Here is a 19,591-nt window from a genome sequence, read left to right on the forward strand (position 1 = left end):
CTGGAGCGTCAGAGGCTGAAGGGTGATCTTATAAAAGTTTATAAAATCATGAGGGCAAGGATTGGATAAATAGGTAAGGTCTTTTCCCCAGGGTGGGAGTTTCTCCAGAACTAGGGGGCATAGGTTTAAGGTGAGTGGGCAACTTTTTCAGAGAGGGTGGTGTATGTCTGGAATGAGCTGCCAGAGGAAGAGGTGGAGGCTGGTACAACATTTAAAGACATCTGGATGGATGGATGAATACTCAAATACTGGACTAGACTAGTCTATCTGGTTGACATGGACGAGTTGGATCAAAGGGTCTGTTTCAATGCTGTACAGCCCTATGACTCTATAAACAGACATGGAGCAAATATATCTTGGAAACAGCTTCCCAATTGAGAGTTACTCAACCGGACAGTTAAACAAGTAAAAAGCACAAGACACTGGAGAAACTCAGTAGTTCTGGCAACATCTGTGGAGAGAGAAAGCAAGAGTTAACGTTTCGAATTCGATATTACTGTTCTTCAAAATGATGGATCTGTCCCGAGATGTTATCAGACCCGAGTTTCTCCGGTACTATCTGCGTTTGTGTCAAATTTCCAACATCCACAACGTTTTACTTTCAATTACAACAACTATTTCTTGGCTCAAAATCGCGGATTCGCAGAAACACTTGAAAGCCCAAATCAGCGGCTCCAGATACCGCATCTACAAACGCCATCCAGCCTTGAGGCCCCAGCAGTCGCGCCAACCCCAGTACCTGGTGGAAGTCCAAATGGGCCGTGGGGTCGAGGCCAGGCCCCGTCACAGCTAGTCGGCCCCAGGTCAGGTCTAAGACACAGCTAGCTACAATAAAGACACACCCGGACCGGGATGAGGGGGCTCGAATAGACCCTGGCAGCGGCAAGGCCCCGGCTGAAGGTGGCCGCCTTCACCGGAGGTAGGGTGAAAAGGTCAGCAGCCAACTCCCGTGATACCCACATCAACATCACATGACATTATCAAGCGCGCCTGCGCCCCCGCCATTTTAGTGCAGATCAACGTCACTGCACATACATCTTGGTGCAGGTTGAACATCAGTGCGCTTGCATACCGACCATTTTGGTGCAGGAAAATATCAGCACGCACGCGCAAAAGCCGCTCTGTATTGCCAGGAGTATAATTAGCTATGGGAAGAGACCATATCATTTTACTTTCCCTAATGGCTACTTAAACATCTCCCATCCTCACTGGCAGCCAGTTTCAAATCGTTCTTACCACATAAAAAGAATGCTTGTCACATTTTTCCTGTCCCTGACTCTTGGGTGGCACAGTGGTTAGCACTGCTGCCTCACAGCGCCAGAGACCCGGGTTCAATTCCCACCTCAGGTGACTGTATGGAGTTTACACATTCTCCCCGTGTCTGCGTGGGTTTCCTCCGGGTGCCTCCCACACTCCAAAGGTGTGCAGGGTCAGGTGAATTGGCCATGCTAAATTGCCCGTAGTGTTAGGTAAGGGGTAAATGTAGGGGTCTGGGTGGGTTGCACTTCGGCGTGTCGGTGTGGACTTGTTGGGCCGAAGGGCCTGTTTCCACACTGTAATCTAATCTAACACTTGCACATCAAGCTCACAGAAAGTTAGTTATCTCTCTCAACTTCATCATAATTATGAACATTTCTATCACTTGTCCCCTTAATCTTCACAGTCAGCTTTTCCAACATAACCTTGTTGCTAAATCCCTTGGTCCTGGAATGATCCCAGTAAATCTCCTCTGCATCCCCTTAAGGACTCTCACATCCTTTGCAACAGTGTTGTCCAGAATGGGATGCAATACCCTAGTTGCAGCACAACTTGAGATAGATAGATAAATAAAGTCACAAAGATTTAGAATAACTTTGTTAATTTTGTGCCCAATACCTTTATTTATGAAGCCCAATGCTTTGATAATATTCTCTATACAAAGAAAAACAAAATGCTGAGAATCCTTAAAATAGTTTTTTTAAGTTAATTATGCATGATACAAAATGGATAATACAATGGTGAATCAGGCTTAATAAAAAAAGTTATAGCAAACAACAAAAAACAAGAGTATGAGAAATGGCTGATAGCTAACATGAAAGGGTGTACTTGAAACTAATAAAGCACCAAAATGCAATGACATACATTCAGTGTCTGAATGAAGTAGATATGGTATAAAAGACTGGATAAGGTCTTAGAGCAGACTGAAAGGGGACCTGATTCAGGTATATAAGACGAGGGGGAGCTTGGATATGGTGCATAAAAAGCAGCTGTTCTTCAGTTGAAAGGTTATTACAAAAGGCCACAATTTTCAGGTGAAAGGCAGGAGGATAAGAGCCAATTTGAGGAAAATAATGTTCACCCAGAATGTATCAGGAGGTCCGGAATGCATTCCATGGGAGAGTAGAAACCACAAATTTTAAAAAGTACTTGGATGAGCACTCCGAGACATAGAGATGGACAGCACAGAAACAGACCCTTCAGTCCAACTCGTCCACGCCAACCAGATATCCCAACCCAATCTAGTCCCACCTGCCAGCACCTGGCCCATATCCTTCCAAGCCCTTCCTATTCAAATACCCATCAAAATGCCTTTTAAATGTTGCAATTGTACTAGCTTCCACCAGTTCCTCTGGCAGCTCATTCCATACATGTACCACCCTCTGTATAAAAAAGTTGCCTCTTTAGGTCTCTTTTATATCTTTCCCCTCTCACCCTAAATCTATGCCCTTGAAATGTCATAACATTTAAATCTATGGGTTGAATACTGTAGTGTGGGACTACTGTAGATTTAGAGGTATTGTTGTTGGTGCAGACTCAATGGGCTTAAGAGCCCTTCTGTAGTGTATAGTTCTACGATCAGAACAAAAGGCAAGATTGAAGCTCTTGCAATTATCTTCAGCCATAAGTGTTTGAGTGGATGATCAAGCCTAGCCTCTTCCATATGTCTCTTGCATCATAGATGCCAGTCCTCAACCATTCTCATTCATTCCACGGGATATCTAGAAACAGCTAGAGGCATTTGATATTGCAAAAGCTCTGGACCCTGATAACATTCTAGCAATAGTATATTGATGATTTGAGCCCCAGAACTTGCCACACTCCAACCAAGCTGTTCCAGTATAACTACAAAACTGGCATTTATGCAACAATGTGGAAATTTATCCTGGTATGCCCTGGACACAAAAAGCAGGACAAATACAACCCAGCCAATTCCCACCCCATCAGTGTTTTCTTAACCATCCATAAAGTGATAGAAGGGGTCACTGACAATGTTATCAATCAGCGCTTCATCAGCAATAACCATCTCAATAATGCCCAGTTTGGGTTCTGTTAGGGCCACTCAGCTCCTAACCTCATTGCAGCTTTGGTTCAAACATGGACAAAAGAGCTGAATTTTCGGAGGTGAGGTGACAATGACTGCCTTGGACATCACATTTGACCAACTACAGCATCAAGGTCCCTAGCAAAACTAGAGTCAATGGGAATTGGAGGGTGGTCTCTCTGTTAGTTGAGAGTTACAGGGAGAAAGTGAGGACTGCAGCTGCTGAAGATCAGAATCAAAAGTGTGATGCTGGAAAAGCACAGTGGGTCCTGCAGCATCCGAGGAGGAGAAGAAGAAGAAGAAGAAGAATCGATGTTTTGGGCATAAGCCCTTCATCAGGAATAAGGCTTGTGGGCCAGGGATGGTGGTGGTTGGCTGGAGGGGGGGCGGCTGACAGATAAATGGGAAGGGGTGGGATAGGTGAGGGAGAGGGAGAAGGTGATAGGTCGGGGAGGAGGGTGGAGTGGATAGATTAGATAGTTGGGAGTTACACCTGGCACAAAAGGAAGATAGCTGCTGGAGGTCAGTCATATCCAGGTCCAGGAAATTAGATTACATTACAGTGTGGAAACAGGCCCTTCGGCCCAACAAGTCCACACCGACCTGCCAAAGCGCAACCTACCCATACCCCTACATTTACCCATTAGCTAACACTACGGGCAATTTAGCACGGCCAATTTACCTGACCTGCACATCTTTGGATTGTGGGAGGAAACCGGAGCACCCGGAGGAAACCCACGCAGACACGGGGAGAATGTGCAAACTCCACACAGTCAGTCGCCTGAGGCAGGAATTGAACCTGGGTCTCAGGCGCTGTGAGGCAGCAGTGCTAACTACTGTGCCACCGTGCCGCCCACAAATCTTACACAAGTTCCTTAGGATAGTGTCCTTGGCCCATCCACCCAGTGAAAAAAGCCTCAGCATATCCAATTTCTCCTTATAACTCAAAACTCTCCATTTCTGGCAACATCCTGGTAAATCCCTTCTAAACCCTCTCCAGTTTAACAATATCCTTCCTAAAATAGGATGACCAGAACTGGATATAGTATTCCAGAAGAGGCCTTACCAACATCCTGTACAACCTCAACATATGTCCTAACTCCTGACTCAAAAGGAAGGGGCAGCAATGAAAGCAAGCATACTAAATACCTTAACCACCCTGTCTACGTATGATGCAAATTTCAAAGAATTATGTACCTGAAACCCTAGGTCTCTGTTTTACAACATTACACAAGGCCCTACTTTTAATACTATAAAGTTCTGCCCTTGTTTGTTTTACCAAGATGCAATATATTACATTTATCCAAATTGAACTCCACCTACCACTGTTCAGCCCATTGACCCAATTGATCAATGTCTTTGTAATTTTAGATAACATTTTTTACTGTCCATTATATCTTGGTGTCATCTACAAACTTACTAACCCAAGTCTTCTTTATTCTCATCTAAATTATTTACATAAATAACAAACAAAAGTAGACGCAGCACCTATCCATATGGAACACAGCTGGTCACAGGCCTCCTGTCTGAAAAACAACCTCCACCATCACTTTGTGTCTCCTACCGTTAAGCCAATTTTGTACCAATTGAAAAGCTCACTATGAATCTCATGTGATCTAACTTTACTAATAAATCTACCTTGTCAAAGGCTTTAGTAAAGTCCACGTAAGCAATAACTACTGCACTGCCCTCATCAATCTTCTTGCTTACTTCTCAAGAAAGTCACCTAATATTCTTCTAAATTCCCACAGGTATTACCTGACCAGCCATTCCTCATAACATCTGCCCATTCCATAAGGTGTAGGAGCACAAGTAGGCCATTCAGTCCATTGAGTCTGCTGTTCAATTCAATGAGACCATGGCTAATCTGATAATCCTCAACTCCACTCTCCTGCACTTTTAAGACAGTCCTTCATTTCTTTACCGATTGTAAAAATCTCTCTATCTCTGCCTTGACAGCCCTCTGTAATAAAGAATTCCAGACTGACTGCCCTTTGAGAGAAGAAATTCCTCCTTATCTCTGCCTTAACACTTATTCTGAGATTATACCTTCTGATCCTAGATTCTTCCATAAGGGGAAAACAACTTTTCCGCACCTTGTCAAGTCCCCGAAGAATCTTGTAGGTTCAACAGAGATCCATAGTACTCATGATGTAGTCTCATCAGTGTCATAGAGATGTACAGCGTGGAAACAGACCTTTCAGTCCAACCCGTCCAGATATCCCAATCCAATCTAGTCCCACCTGCCAGCACCCAGCCCATTATCCCTCCAAACCCTTCCTATTCATATACCCATCCAAATGCCTCTTAAATGTTGCAATTGTACCAGCCTCCACCACTTCCTCTGGCAGCTCATTCCATACACGTACCACCCTCTGCGTGAAAAGGTTGACCCTTAGGTCTCTTTTATATCTTTCCCCCCTCACCCTAAACCTATGCCCTCTAGTTCTGGACTCCCCGACCCCAGGGAAAAGACTTTGCCGATTTACCCTATCCATGCCCCTCATAATTTTGTAAACCTCTAAGGTCACCCCTCAGCTCAAATATAAATGCTTGACTTGAATTTCCCTCGCAATAAATGATACCATTCTATTATTTTACCTAATTACTTGTTATATTTGCACACCAGCCTTTCCCATGTTTCTATAGCAGGAACAGGGTATTGAGTTGAATGATCAGCCATGATGTAACAAAGCTGCTCTTTTAACAAGTTTATGTTGTCCTTCGTGGTTTTTTTCCAGAAAGGTCGTAAACAACACACACTCCGAAAAGTCTGGGGTTAATGTGTTTCAGAGCCAATTTGATCATAGTTAACGGATACTGCCTCAGGTGGAGGGCTTTCAAGATAAAAAAAAAACACTTTTACAATAAAGGGGAGCGGCCAGTTCTCCCAGCTCAGCTTTCTCCAGTTTGGTTTGGTTTTTAGCAGTAGTGTTTTGAAGCTGTTGGACCCAAAGAAGTAGGTCGAGGCTGGTACTCTCTTTCTGACATCTATCCTGTAAGACCCTGTGTTTGATTTTACCTTTTGTGCCAAGGTTTGTTTATGGGGATTGTTGCTTGTAGTTGGAACAGCGTCATTAAGTTGGGATCATCTGTTGGGTTTTTGGAGAGGTTAAGTTATTCTGTATTCTGTTGTTTGTGCTGCATTCGGCAATCTTGTAAAGAAATTGTTTTGTTTGAAACTAAGTGGTTTGACCAGCGGCATTTCTCCTGAAATATCCACTTTACACCGGCTTAAAAACAACTCGCAAAGTTAGGGTCTGGGCCACCTTCTTGAAATGTTTTGAGGGGTCTGGCCTGGTCCATAACAGATTGGGGGCTCTTTGCAGGATGTTTTTTTAGGTTAGATTCTCTACAGTGTGGAAACAGGTCCTTCGGCCCTTTGGCCACACCGCCCCTCCGAAGAGCAACCCGCCCAGACCCATTCCCCTACATTCACCCCTGACTAATGCACCTAACACTATGGACAATTTAGACTGGCCAATTCACCTGACCTGCACATCTTTGGACTGTGGGAGGAAACCGGAGCACGCAGAGGATGTTCTATAGTTTTAAATTGGGATTAAGACTGTTGAACTTGAAGGCAGTGAATAGTAGGTGTTGGTGTCTTTTGTTCTGGGTGTTGAATTTGTTTAGTTTAAACAGTGCAACGGCTCTTTCAGTCACCGAGTTTTCTGGGGTAGGATGAAGTGACTTTGGCCATTTTGCAAAATGTAATTAAAGGCCAAGCTGTAGGAATTAGCAGACAAGCTAGAGTTGGAGCTGCCTCCTTCTGTGAGTTAAGGAGATATAATTACAGCAATAGTTCAGCATTTAAATTTGCTGGAAAGCCCATCAGAATCTTTAGAAATGGCTAAAATTCAATTGAAAATTAGGCAGCTTGAGTTCGAGGCGAAAGACAAGGCAAGGGCAACAGAAATGAAACACTTTGAATTACAATTAAAAACAAAAGGAAAAAGAGAGAAAGATGGGGAGAGGGAGAGGGAAAAGAGAGGAAGGAAAGGAAGAAAGAGAAAGAATGTGAATTTCAGAAATTGGCACTTAGACAGGAAAGTCAGCTTAAAAGGATGGAGATGAAGGTTGAAGGTAAGCTTAGGTGAGGAAGAGAGTGGGGATGAGCAAACCCATGGTAGCCAAAGGCGTGGTGAGAAACTGTTAAAAAATATATTCAAGCATTGTCTAAATTTGATGAGAAGGATGTGGAAGCCTTTTTCGTCTCATTTAAAAAGTGGCTAAACAAATGTGGTGGGCAGGGACCATGTGGGTTTTGTTGATCCAAACAAAGCTTATAGGTAGAACTAGTGAGGTATTTGCATTATTATCAGAGGTGGTATCTTGGACATTTGAGGAGGTGAAGAAAGCCATCTTAAGTGCATATCAGCTTGTGCCAGAAGCCTAGAGACAACATTTCAGGAATCTAAGGAGGACCCTGGTCAAACCTACATTGAGTTTGAAAGAATCAAACAAAGTAATTTTGATAGGTGGATAAGGGCATTAAAAATAGAGTAAACCTATGATGCTCTTAGAGAGACAATTATTTTGGAGTTCAAAAATTCACATCCTGAAGTAGTGAGAACTCATGTGGAAGAGCAGAGTTAAAACGGCAAGATTAGCAGCTGAAATGGCTGATGATTACGAGTTGGTCCATAAAGCAAAGTTTGGCTTCCAGAATAAAATTCAATTGTGAGGGATAGAAATTGGGGAAAAAGAGAAAACCTCACCTAGAAATGGAAAGGTAGATCTCAGTGAAGGTCATAAGGCTAACTTAGCACAGGATAAAAAGGAAATCCTTGAAGGGGACAGAGAAGTTAAGCAGCTCTAGTGTTTACATTACAATAAAATAGGCCAAATTAAATCATGTGGGTTAGGGAAAACACTGGGAAGCCAGATGTAGGAAAACAGGATAAGCCAGTCAATTCTGTTGAAGTGGTAACAGAAAGCACAGTGGAGGCTAGAAAGCTGCACCAGAATGTACAAGCTGGTCGGAAGTTGGTTAAGGAGGAAGTGTCAGATCTTCTTAAACCACATACATGACAAGGTAAGGTTTATTCACATAGGCCAGGAGCAGCAGGTAAAGAGGTTACAATATTAAGAGACTCAGGATCCTCTCAATCTGTGATGCTGAAAGCTGAGGAGATATGTACCTCTGAAGGACTATTGCCAGAAAACATACTAGTAATGGGAATTCACAGTGAGACAAGAAGCACTCAATTATGAAAAGTTAGGTTACAGTGTCCAGAGAAAAGTAGGAGTACTGAACAAACAATCAGCACCAGGAATACAATTTGTCCTTGCTAATGATATAGCTACCTACTCTGGTTGAAAAGCCAGTGGAAACTCAGGCAACTGAACTATTGCAGGACACATAGCCTGGGATTTTCCTGACTGTGTGGTAACGAGTTCACAACGTCACCACCTGATACAGGAGAGACCAAAAAGAGTACAGGTAAGAAAGTTGAAGTAGAATTAGCAGAGATCCTGTTTGATCAGATAGTTGAGACAAGCCAGGAACAGATAGATGACACAGTAGACGTCTTTAGCTCAGATACATTAACTGAGTTACAGCAGAAAGATGAAAATTTAAAACAATTCTATCAAAAGGCATACACAGAAAAAGAATCCGAATGTATCCCTGAAAGCTATTATATTAAAATGCAAAAGGCCAAGAACTAGTTAGAATAAAAATTAACAACTTTATTTCTTAAAGTATAAACAAAGAATAATTAACTAACTACAATTTACAACTCCTTCTTCTAACCTATCTTTTACCTTCCCTTTTAGATCATGAGGGGCATGGATAGGATAAATTGACAAAGTCTTTTCCCTGGGGTGGGGAAGTGCAGAACTAGGGGGCATAAGTTTAGAGTGAGAGGGGAAAGATATAAAAGATACCTAAGGGGCAACTTTTTCATGCAGAGCGTGGTATGTGTATGGAATGAGCTACCAGATGGAGTGGTGGAGGCTAATACGATTGCAACATTTAAAAGGCATCTGGATAGGTATATGAATAGGGGCATTTCTGGGGTTTGTTGCAACTATTTAGAACAGCATCATTAAGTTGGGATGATTTGTTTGCTTTCAGAGAAGTTATTCGGTATTCTGTTTTCAGTGGTTTGTGTTTCATTCAGCAATCTTGTAAGTAAATTCTGTTTTGTTTAAAACTAAGTGGTTTGCTCAGTAGCATTTCTCCTAGAATATCCACTTTACACCGGCTTAAAACCCATCTAGAAAGGAATATGATGATTAGAGATAGTCAACACGGTTTTGCGATGGGTAGGTTGTGCCTCACAAGCTTTAGAGTTCTTTGAGAAGGTGACCAAACCGGTGGATGAGGGTAAAGCTGTTGATGTGCTGTATATGCATTTCAGTAAGGCATTTGATAAGGTTCCCTATGGTTGGTTATTGCACAAAATACAGAGGCATGGGAATGAGAGTGATTTAGCAGTTTTGATCTGAAATTGACTAGCTGAAAGAAGACAGAGGGTGATGGTTGATGGGAAATGTTCATCCTGGAGTTCAATTACTAGTGGTGTACCACAGGGATCTGTTTTGGGTCTACTGCTGTTTGTCATTTTTATAAAAGACCTGGATGAGGGCGTAGAAGGATGGGTTAGTAAATTTGCAGATGACACGAAGGTCAGTAGAGTTGTGGACAGTGCTGAAGCAAGTTGCAGGTTACAGTGGGGCATAGAGAAGCTGTGGAGCTGGGCTGAGAGATGGCAAGTAGAGTTTAATGAGGAAAAGTGTGAGGTGATTCACTTTGGAAGAAGTAACAGGAATGCAGCGTACTGGGCTAATGGTGAAATTCTTGGCAGTGTAGATGAGCAGCGAGATCTCTGTGTACATGTAAATAGATCCCTGAAAGTTGCCATCCAGGTTGGTAGTGTTGTTAAAAAGGCATACGGTGTGTTACCTTTTATTGGTAAAGGAATGGAGTTTTGGAGTCACAACGTCATGTTGAAGCTTTATAAAACACTGGTGCAGCCGCATTTGGAGTATTGCATACAGTTCTTGTCACTGCATTATAGGATGGATGTGGAAGCTTTGGAAAGGGTTCAGAGAAGACTTACTAGGAGGTTGTCTGGTATGGAGGGAAGGTATTATGAGGAAAGGCTGAGGGAACTAATGCTGATTTCATTACAGAGAAGAATGTTGAGAAGTAACTTAACTGAGACAAAAGATAATCAGAGGTTTAGATAGGAAAAAGGCTCTCCCTGTTCACCCTCAGATGATGGCTAGCACGAGGAGACATAGCTTTAAATTGAGGGTGTGACAGACACAGGACAGATGTCAGAGGTAGTTTCTTTACTCAGACTAGTAGGGGCATGGAACATCCTGCCTGAAACAGTAATAGACTCACCAACTTTAAGGGCAATCAAATAGTCATTGGATAAACATCTGGATGAAAATGGAATAGCGTAGGATATATAGGCTTCAGATTGTTGCACTGACCTGCAGAACAATCGGGGGCCGAAAAGTCTGTACTGCGCTGTAATGTTCTATGTTAAAACAACTGGCAAAAGTAGGGTCGAGGCTACCTTCTTGAAATGTTTTGGAGGGGTCTGACCTGGTCCATAACAGTGATCACATTGAATGATGGAGCATGTTTGAAGGGCCTACTCTTGTTCCTATTTTGTTTTTCAATAATGCACTGAAACACCCAAATCTCTCTGTATTTCACAGCTTTGAAATTTCTCACTATTTAGATGATACCCATTTTTGTGTTGTTCACAATTCTCCACATTATAATCCATTTGCCCACGCACTTAACCCATTTGTAGCCTCTTTATGTTTTCTTCAGAACTTACTTTTGTGTCTATCTTTCAGTCATCAACAAATTTGGCAGGCATACCTTTGATTTCTTCATTCAAATAATTTATATGAATTGTAAAGAGTTGAGGCCCCAGCACCAACCCTATGGGACACCATTTGTGACATCTTGCTAGCCTGAAAACAATCCATTTATTCCTAGTCTATGCCCCCTGTTAGCCAGTCAATCATTTTTCTTTGTCATTATGTTGTACCCTACTCTGAGCTTTTACTTTCCACAATTATCTTTGATTGATGTGACACTCGAATGAAATTCAACATGTTAATGAGTTTTGAGAAGATTTGTAGCTCAGGTTGAAGTTCTGGATGTAGGTTTGCTTGCTGAGTTGGAAGGTTAGTTTTAAAACTTTTGTCACCATACTAGGTAAAATCTTCATTGAGCCTCCAAATGAAGCACTGGTGGTGTAGCCCGCTTTCAATTTTTATGTTTGTGTTTCCTTGAGTTGGTGATGTCATCTCCTGTGGTGACATCATTTCCTATGGTGATGACCACAGGAGATGACATCACCAACCTAAGAAAACCCAAACATAAAAATCGAAAGCAGGCTACACCACTAGTGCTTCTTTCGGAGGCTCAATGAAGATTTTACCTAGGATGGTGACAAAACTTCTGACAACGAACCTTCCAGTTCAGTCAGCAAACCTACATCCTCAACATGTTCATGTTGTCCATTTCTAAAATAGAGAAATTTATAATTAATATATCCATTAAACCACTTCATTTTTTTTTCCAAGCTGAATAAAAAAAACGAGGCTAAATCTTATTTTTGGATGAGTATGAATTGTATTGAATTCTTCACAGAGATTCTCATCACATGGCCCAGTTGAGGTTTCTTCCCAAATGCACTTCTTTCCTCTTGCGCCACCTTTGAAAACACATTGAGGACAAGCCTTGGACAAACCCTGCCAGCCTACAGCAGAACGTCAGCATTGCTGACTCAGCCAGCATTATTCATTCATTCCTATTTGCTCTTAAGTAGGTGGTGATGAGCTGCTATCCTGATGCCTACAGCCCATTTGCTGTAGGTAGGCCCACAATGCAGCCAGGGAAGGAGTTTGAGGATTCTGACCCAGCAACCGTGAAGGAATAGCAATATATTTGGGTAGTAGTGGATTGGAGACAAACTTGCAAGTAATGGTGTTCCCATATAACTGCTGCCCTTATCCTTCTCTAGGTTATTTGTCTTGGATTTGGAATGTGCTGTCTAAGGAACCTCAGTGAATTTGTGCCCTGCACAGTCCCTGACATTTGCCTGCTTATGACAAAATTGGCAGTCAGCTTCACAGGAAGAAGAGTCCTGCTGGAGATGGTGATGCAAATACAGGACATCCTCTTCGCCCAGGAACAGCAGTAGAGGCCATGGCACCAAACCTTGCCAGTCTGGTCAAAGTCAAAGGCAGACTACACCAGGTTATAGTCCAACAGGTTTACTGGAGTGCCGGAGGCTGAGGGGTGACCGTAGAGGTTTACCAAATCATGAGGTGCATGGATAGGGTTAACAGACAAGATTTTCTCCAGGGTTGAGGTATCCAAAACAAGAGAGCATAGGTTTAAGGTGAGAGGGGGAAGATTTAAAAAGGAACCTAAGGGGCAATCATTTCATGCAGAGAGTATAGCCTGTAGGGAATGAACTGCCAGAGGACGTGGTGAAGGCTAGTACAATTACAGCATTTAAAAGGCATCTGGATGGGTCTCTGAATAAGAAGGGTTTAGAGTGATATGGGCCAAATGCTGGCAAATGGAACTAGATTTCTTTAGGATATGAATCAGCATGGATGAGTTGGGCCGAAGGGTCTGTTTCTGTGCTGTATATCTGAGTCCAACCTCTCCTAAAGCACTAACTGTTCATTTCCTATATACTTGATCAGTCAGCACATCTCCCCACCTGCACTGAAGTTAATAGCAATGCCACTGACTTTCATCTCCCTTAAAGCCTTCCTTTCATTTCAGGTGTAAGAAGTTCACAATAGGGCAGAGTCAGAATGAGTGGTGGGTTACCAAACATTTGGAACCGACTGATGGCGCTGAACCACTGATTGGACACTGTCAATCAAACCTCTGGACTTGTATTGGCGGTCAACCTTAAGTTAGTGGTCCATGTTGATGCCAATATCTGTGGATGTAGGGTACATGTGGATGATGCCAATGGACAGTGTCGTGAGATGTTGCTTCCCTGTATCCAACATGTTGGTCCTTTGGAACAAACAGGAGCTGAAATTGCCAGATACCCACCCTGATTGCCATGATGAGATTCCACAACTTCGCTTGGTTGGCATGTTTCATAAGATAGCAAGATCATATTAATATGGTGAGTTGAGCGGTAAATATTTAACAAGCTATAACGACCCTTAATTGACAATTCCCTGATGCCCACTGAGGAATTCACCACATTTATCAAAATCATAAAAAGGAACATTCGAAGCCCCAACATTAAGGGCAGGCTTCACCGGACTTCTCATCCAATTCTGTCACAAATCTCACCAAAGCCCTCATCATATGCAACCAGATAAGAGACAATCCATGGTTTCTTTGGCTGATATTGTCCAGTAGAAATTGCTAAATAGCCTCGGTCGTTGACTATGGTGACATATTTTAATCACATGTATCAAATGTATTGGAAAATACCTGAAATATATATAGTACAACAAAACATATTTCATAACTGCATCTTTGGATATTTACCACTACTTATAATCTAGGAAGCAAAACACACACAAAAGGCAGTTTAATTCTTTATTTTTCAGATATAGGCATCACTGGCAAGTCCAATATTCATTGCTCATCCAACTTGCTATAATTTTCAACATAACATTGCAACAAATAACAATCATTTGTATTTACATGCCAGCTTTAACAGTTAAAATCCCCAAAGTGACTTTAAAAAAAAAGCACAGGAAAGGCCATTCAGTCTTTGGCATTTGGAAAATAGCTATTGAACATAATCCCCTTTCCAGCTCTTGGTCCATACCTTGTGCGTTACAGCATATAAAGTATTTACCCGAGTCGGTTTTAAAATACAATGACAGTTTCTCCCTCTCCCACCATTTCAGGCATTGAGTTTCAAACATCTCTCCTGAGTGTTTTTTTTAAATGCGTTCATGCTATGAATCCTTTCACAAACTCAAAGATGTTTACAGCACAGAAGAAGGCCATTCATCCCATTGTGTCTGCAAAGATCTGGCTGTAATAATCCAATTTTCCAGCTCTTGGTATTCCACCTCTGGGTGAAAATATATCTCAACTCTCTTAGTCTTCTATCTCTTACCTTAAATCTATGCCTCCTTGTTATTGACTCCTGTACTAATGGAAAAGTGCCTTCCCATCACCTTATATATTTATACACCTCTATCAGGTCTCCACCTAACCTTCACAGCTCCAAGGAAATGAACCCAGCCTATCCAATCTTTCCTCATCTCACAAACCTTCCAGCCTAGATAGTAAATCTCCTTTGCAACCTTTCCACTGCAATTACATTCTTCCTATAACATGGTGACTAGAGTAGCACACAGTACTTCAGTTGTTTCCTAAACAGCATTTGAGATAGTTCCAGTATAATCTTGCTGTTGTATTCTATACATCTATCAATGAAGCAAAGTATCCCAAATTCCTTTTAAATCATCTTTCAGTAAGGTGGTGGTGGAGTAGGGCTTCCAAGCGCAGTGCTTGTCAACACCGTCCAATTTTATTTTATTTTCTCTCGTCTCTCATTTTTTCCTTCTTCGAGATGTACAGCAACCTGTCCAACCTGTCCATGCCGACCAGATATCCCAACCCAATCTAGTCCCACCTGCCAGCACCCAGCCCATATCCCTCCAAACCCTTCCTATTCATACACCCATCCAAATGCCTCTTAAATGTTACAAGCCTCCACCACATCCTCTGGCAGCTCATTCCACATATGTACCACCCTCTGCGTGAAAAAGTTGCCCCTTAGGTCTATTTTATATCTTTCCCCTCTCACCCTAATCCTATGCCCTCTAGTTCTGGACTCCCTGATCCCAGGGAAAAGACTTTGTCTATTTATCCTATCCATACCCCTCATAATTTTGTAAACCTCTATAAGGTCACCCCTCAGCCTCCGACGCTCCAGGGAAAACAGCCCCAGCCTATTCAGCCTCTCCCTGTAGCTCATTTTATTTTAATTTCCCTGTTGGTTAAGAGCTCAGTTGCAGCGAGTGGGCCCAGCAGCATGGACTTGTGGTAGCAGTGGTGAATTTGAGTGCCCAGCAACTTCTGCATCGTCAAGGCGGTCCTAGCACTGACTCATGCCTGGTGTGCGGAAGCAAATTTGGGTTCCTGGTAGCATCTGCTTCCACAACAGATTCATGAAGGTGGCAGCATAGGGAAGCTTGGGCCTAGTATGATACCTGGCCACATTAGCAGCAGCTACACCTGTGAGGTGGGCCTGAAGCAGACTCATGGCAGTGAAGTCTAGTTTGGGCCAGTGTAGTACCCAACTACACCAGTGGCATTTTCATTGGCAAGGTCCAGCAAGGACCCATAGTGATGATGGTGTCAGCAGAAGAGAGATAGCACTGAAAAACGGAGATTTTCGTTCCAGTGGTGGCAGCGTGGCAAAGAGAACTCGTGCCTGGCCACCAAGCCCGTTACAGAGCACTTCAGACAGACTATAAAGTTGGACACGTCTTTATTTCTTCATTTTTCTGCCTTTAAAGTCTATATTTTGGTTTATTTTTCTGTGTTTTAAGATGGCGTCGGAAAGTGGCAACACTATACAAAACCCTTCACTGCATTTTACAGTGACATGTGACAATAAATAAAATCATCAACTACCTGCCCCTCTACTTTCAGGGGTCTAGGGATGTGCATAATATGCCCCTGATCTTCAGCACTTTCCTCTGTCTTACCATTCATAGTGTAACCCCTTACCTTGTTATCCTGCCCAAAGTACACTACCTCACACTTTCCTGCTGTGAACTATATTGCCACTGTTATGCATCCTGGGGTTTACCAGACTCTGTCCTGGGATGGCAGGTCTGATTCATGAAGGATCGGATCGGTCGACTGTATTCACTAGATTTTGGAAGAATTGGGAGGCAGGGGATCTCGAGAAACCTACAGAATTCTAACAAGACTAAGCAAGGTAAACACAGGAGGAGTTCCCAATGACTGGGGAGTCCAGAACCAGGAGTTACAGTTTAAGGATATAAGGTAGGCCTTGAGGCCAGAGATTAGGAGAAACCTTTTTACCCAGAGAGGGGTGAGCTTGTGGAATTCTGTGCCATAGGAATTAGTTGAGGCTAAAACTCAATGTTTTTAAGAAGGAGTTAGATACGGTTATTCTGGTTAAAATAGATTTAAAGGTATGTGGTGAAGGCTGGAACAGGTACTGAGTTGCATGACCAGCCATGATCATATTCAAAGAATCAATGGCCTACTCTTGCTCCTATTTTCAATGTTTCTCCAACCAATGCTTTAATATTTTTGTGCAGTTTATCGCCATGCTCCTCCCTATTTACCACACTCAACTTTCATGTCATCTGCAAACTTCTTGATCATACCATCACAATCAGCAAGGCCCTAGCATTGACCCTTGTAGAACTCCATTGGAAACAGATTTCTCATAGCAAAAACATCCCTTTACAATTACTCTCTGCTTCCTGCCTCTCAGCCAGTTTTGGATTCAACATGCCAATTTGCCTTGGATGCATGGCTAGTCTGCCATAACAAATCTTATTTAAAACCTTACTGAAGTCCATGTGGACCACATCAAATACATTATGCTCAACAATACTTGGTTATAAAATCAAAAAATTTCAATCAAATTTGTCAAACACTACTTTCCTTAATAAATCCAAAATGCTCCCCTGATATGCCTTCCACTTATCCAGGCTCATTTCCAAAGATTAGATTTAGAACAGCCACCTCCCTTGTTGGGTTATACACTGGCTAAAAATGTTTGCCTGGACACAATTTAAAAAGTTATTCTCCCCTTACCTGGCACACTAATACTATCTCAGTTCATATCTGGGTAATATCCCCTATATTTACTGCCTTTTCTGTTATACTTCCCCCCCCCCCCCCCCCACCCCCCAATCTTGGTGGCAGTTCTCTGACTGTATTTTATAATTGTATGTTAAATCAGACTGCATACTGAGTGTAATAGTATTTGCTATGTCCTGGAGCATAGAGGATTGGCTGGTGGACAGGAAAAAGGGTCAATTCCAGCTTGGTAAGCTGGTACCAGTGGGGGTGCCAGAAAGAGAACTATGAAAGCCATAGCTTTTTACAATCAATATCAATGATTTGATAAGGGACCAAGTGTAATGTCTCCAAGTTCACCTTAATGCCTGAAGAGCATTAAGGTGGATAAGTCCCCAGGGCCTGTTGCTATCTACTCCAGGTTATTGAGAGAGACAAGATAGATGATTGCTAGGGCCTTCACCAAGATCTTTGTATTCTCATTAGCCACTGGAGAAGTCTGAGAGGACTGGCGATTAACTAACATTGTTCCTCTATTCGAGAAAGAAAATAGAAATAATCCAGGAAACTACAGACTGGTGAGTTTCACATCAATGGTTGGGAAGCTATTGGGACAGAATTTATGTGCATTTGGAAAAGCAAGACCTGATCAGGGACAGTCAGCCTGACTTTGTGCAGGGCAGGTCATGTTTTACTAACTTGATTGAATTTTTCGAGGAGGCGACGAAGGTGATTGGCGAAGGTAGAGCTGTGGATGTTGTCTGCACGGATTTTACTAAGGCTTTCGACAAGGTCCCTCAAGGTAGGATCATCCAGAAGATTAAGGTGCATTGGATCCACGGTGACTTTGCGGTCTGGATTCAGAAATAGCTTGCCCATAGAAAGCAGAGGGAGTGGTGGAAGGTTTTCAGACTGGACGTCTGTGACCAGTGGTGTTCTGCAGGGATCCATACTGGGACCTCTGTTGTTTGTGATATGTATAAATGACTTGGATGAAAATGTAGATGGGTGGGTTAGTAAGTTCACAGATGATACAAAGATCGGTGGAACTGTGGATACTATAGGAGGTTGTCAAAGGATACAGAGGGATATAGATCAGTTGCAGATATGGCTGGAAAAAAAGGCAGATGGAGTTGCCCCCTGAAAATGGCCACAGAAGTGGATAGAGAGGTAAAGAAGGCTTTTGGCATGCTTGTCTTTATTGGTCAGGGAACTGAGTACACAGAATCAGGATGTCATGTTGCAGCTTTATAAGACCTTGGATTAGGCCACATTAGAGTACTGTGTTCAATTCTGGTTGTCACATTACAGAAAGAATGTGGAAGCTTTGGACAAAGTGCTGAAGAGGTTTACCAGAATTAGATATTATGAACTATAAAAAGAGAGGATAGAAAAACTCAGGTTGTTTTCTCTGCAGCAGCAGAGGCTGAGGTGAAGACTTGACAGAAGTCAATAAAATTATGAGAAGCATAAACAGGGTTAATGGTCAGAATCTTTTTCCCAAAGTTGAAATGTCTAAAACTAAGGGGCATGCATTTAAGGTGAGAGAGGGAATATTCAAAGGAGATGTGTGGTGCACTTTTAAAAAAAACACAGAAAGTGGTAAGAGTGTGGAACGTGCTGCCAGGGGTGGTGGTGGAGCCAGACATAATAGGATCATTTAAGAGATTTTTAGATAAGCACATGAATATGCAAGGAAATGGAGGGATACGGACCAAGAACAGGCAAGAAAGAATTAGTTTAATTTGGCACAACATCGTGGGCTGAAGGGCGCTTTTCTGTACTGTACAGTTCTACACTCACTGATAAGACCCCATTGAGCGAGAAAGAAAGCTGTGGGAATGGCCAAAGAAGCTGCAAACAGATATGGACAGGTTGACCGAGTGGGCAGCAACTGGCCGATGGAATATAAGGTGGAGAAATACTTCTCTGAAATTTGGATTATGTATTTGATCCTCTGTCTCTCCATGACAATTTTTTGGGGGGAATGGGGTGGGTTATAGCAGACATTCAATGGCGTAGTTACCACTTTTGTGTTATTGCATTACCTATTGGGTGATTCTTCCAACACATCATACTTCCACAATGCTATAATTAATTACTGAATTCTTCAATATTTCAACACCCTGTATCTCCTCTATCCACATCTCTTCTTATCCCTACCCTCAGCTTACAATTCTTGTTCCTCAGGCTCCTTGCATTAACAATCTTCCCAAGAAATGGATCCAAAACCTTATCATTCATCTATCTAGCCACACATTCAGCTGTTCGATCCTTCTATTCTTATTCTCATTAATGAATGGCACCAGGAATGATCTGAGGTCACTATCTTGGAAGTCCTGTTTTTCAATTTTCTCTATTTAGCTCCCTAAAAATCACCTTTACAGGACCTAATTTCTCTTTCATCTCATGTCGTTGGGCCCAGATAGACCATGATCTCCACCTTTTCACAATTCATGGATATCCTCAACTCTAGCACCCAGTAGGCAAAATACCACCTTGGAATCAAGTCTGCA

At 42.4% G+C, this 19,591-nt stretch overlaps 1 protein-coding gene across 7 annotated transcripts in view; it reads right to left on the reverse strand.

The window, feature by feature from the left end:
- The window catches only part of usp8 (ubiquitin specific peptidase 8), a 65,506-nt gene that overhangs the window by 43,687 nt on the left and 2,228 nt on the right, over positions 1 to 19,591 (reverse strand). Inside the window, exon 1 of one of the 7 annotated variants that reach the window (XM_087981385.1) lies at positions 843 to 937. The exons of 3 other annotated variants lie outside the window; for them this stretch is intronic. The gene's annotated coding sequence lies outside the window, so the exon portion shown is untranslated. Of the gene's footprint in view, positions 1 to 682; positions 938 to 19,591 lie in introns of those variants that run through there. 3 more of the 7 variants (XM_043674579.2, XM_087981383.1, XM_043674582.2) reach the window with 3 other exon arrangements.

Source organism: Chiloscyllium plagiosum, unplaced genomic scaffold (genome assembly GCF_037043375.1).
Source record: "Chiloscyllium plagiosum isolate Xiang-an unplaced genomic scaffold, Cpla_swu_hap1 HiC_scaffold_39, whole genome shotgun sequence".
NCBI lineage: Eukaryota > Metazoa > Chordata > Chondrichthyes > Orectolobiformes > Hemiscylliidae > Chiloscyllium > Chiloscyllium plagiosum.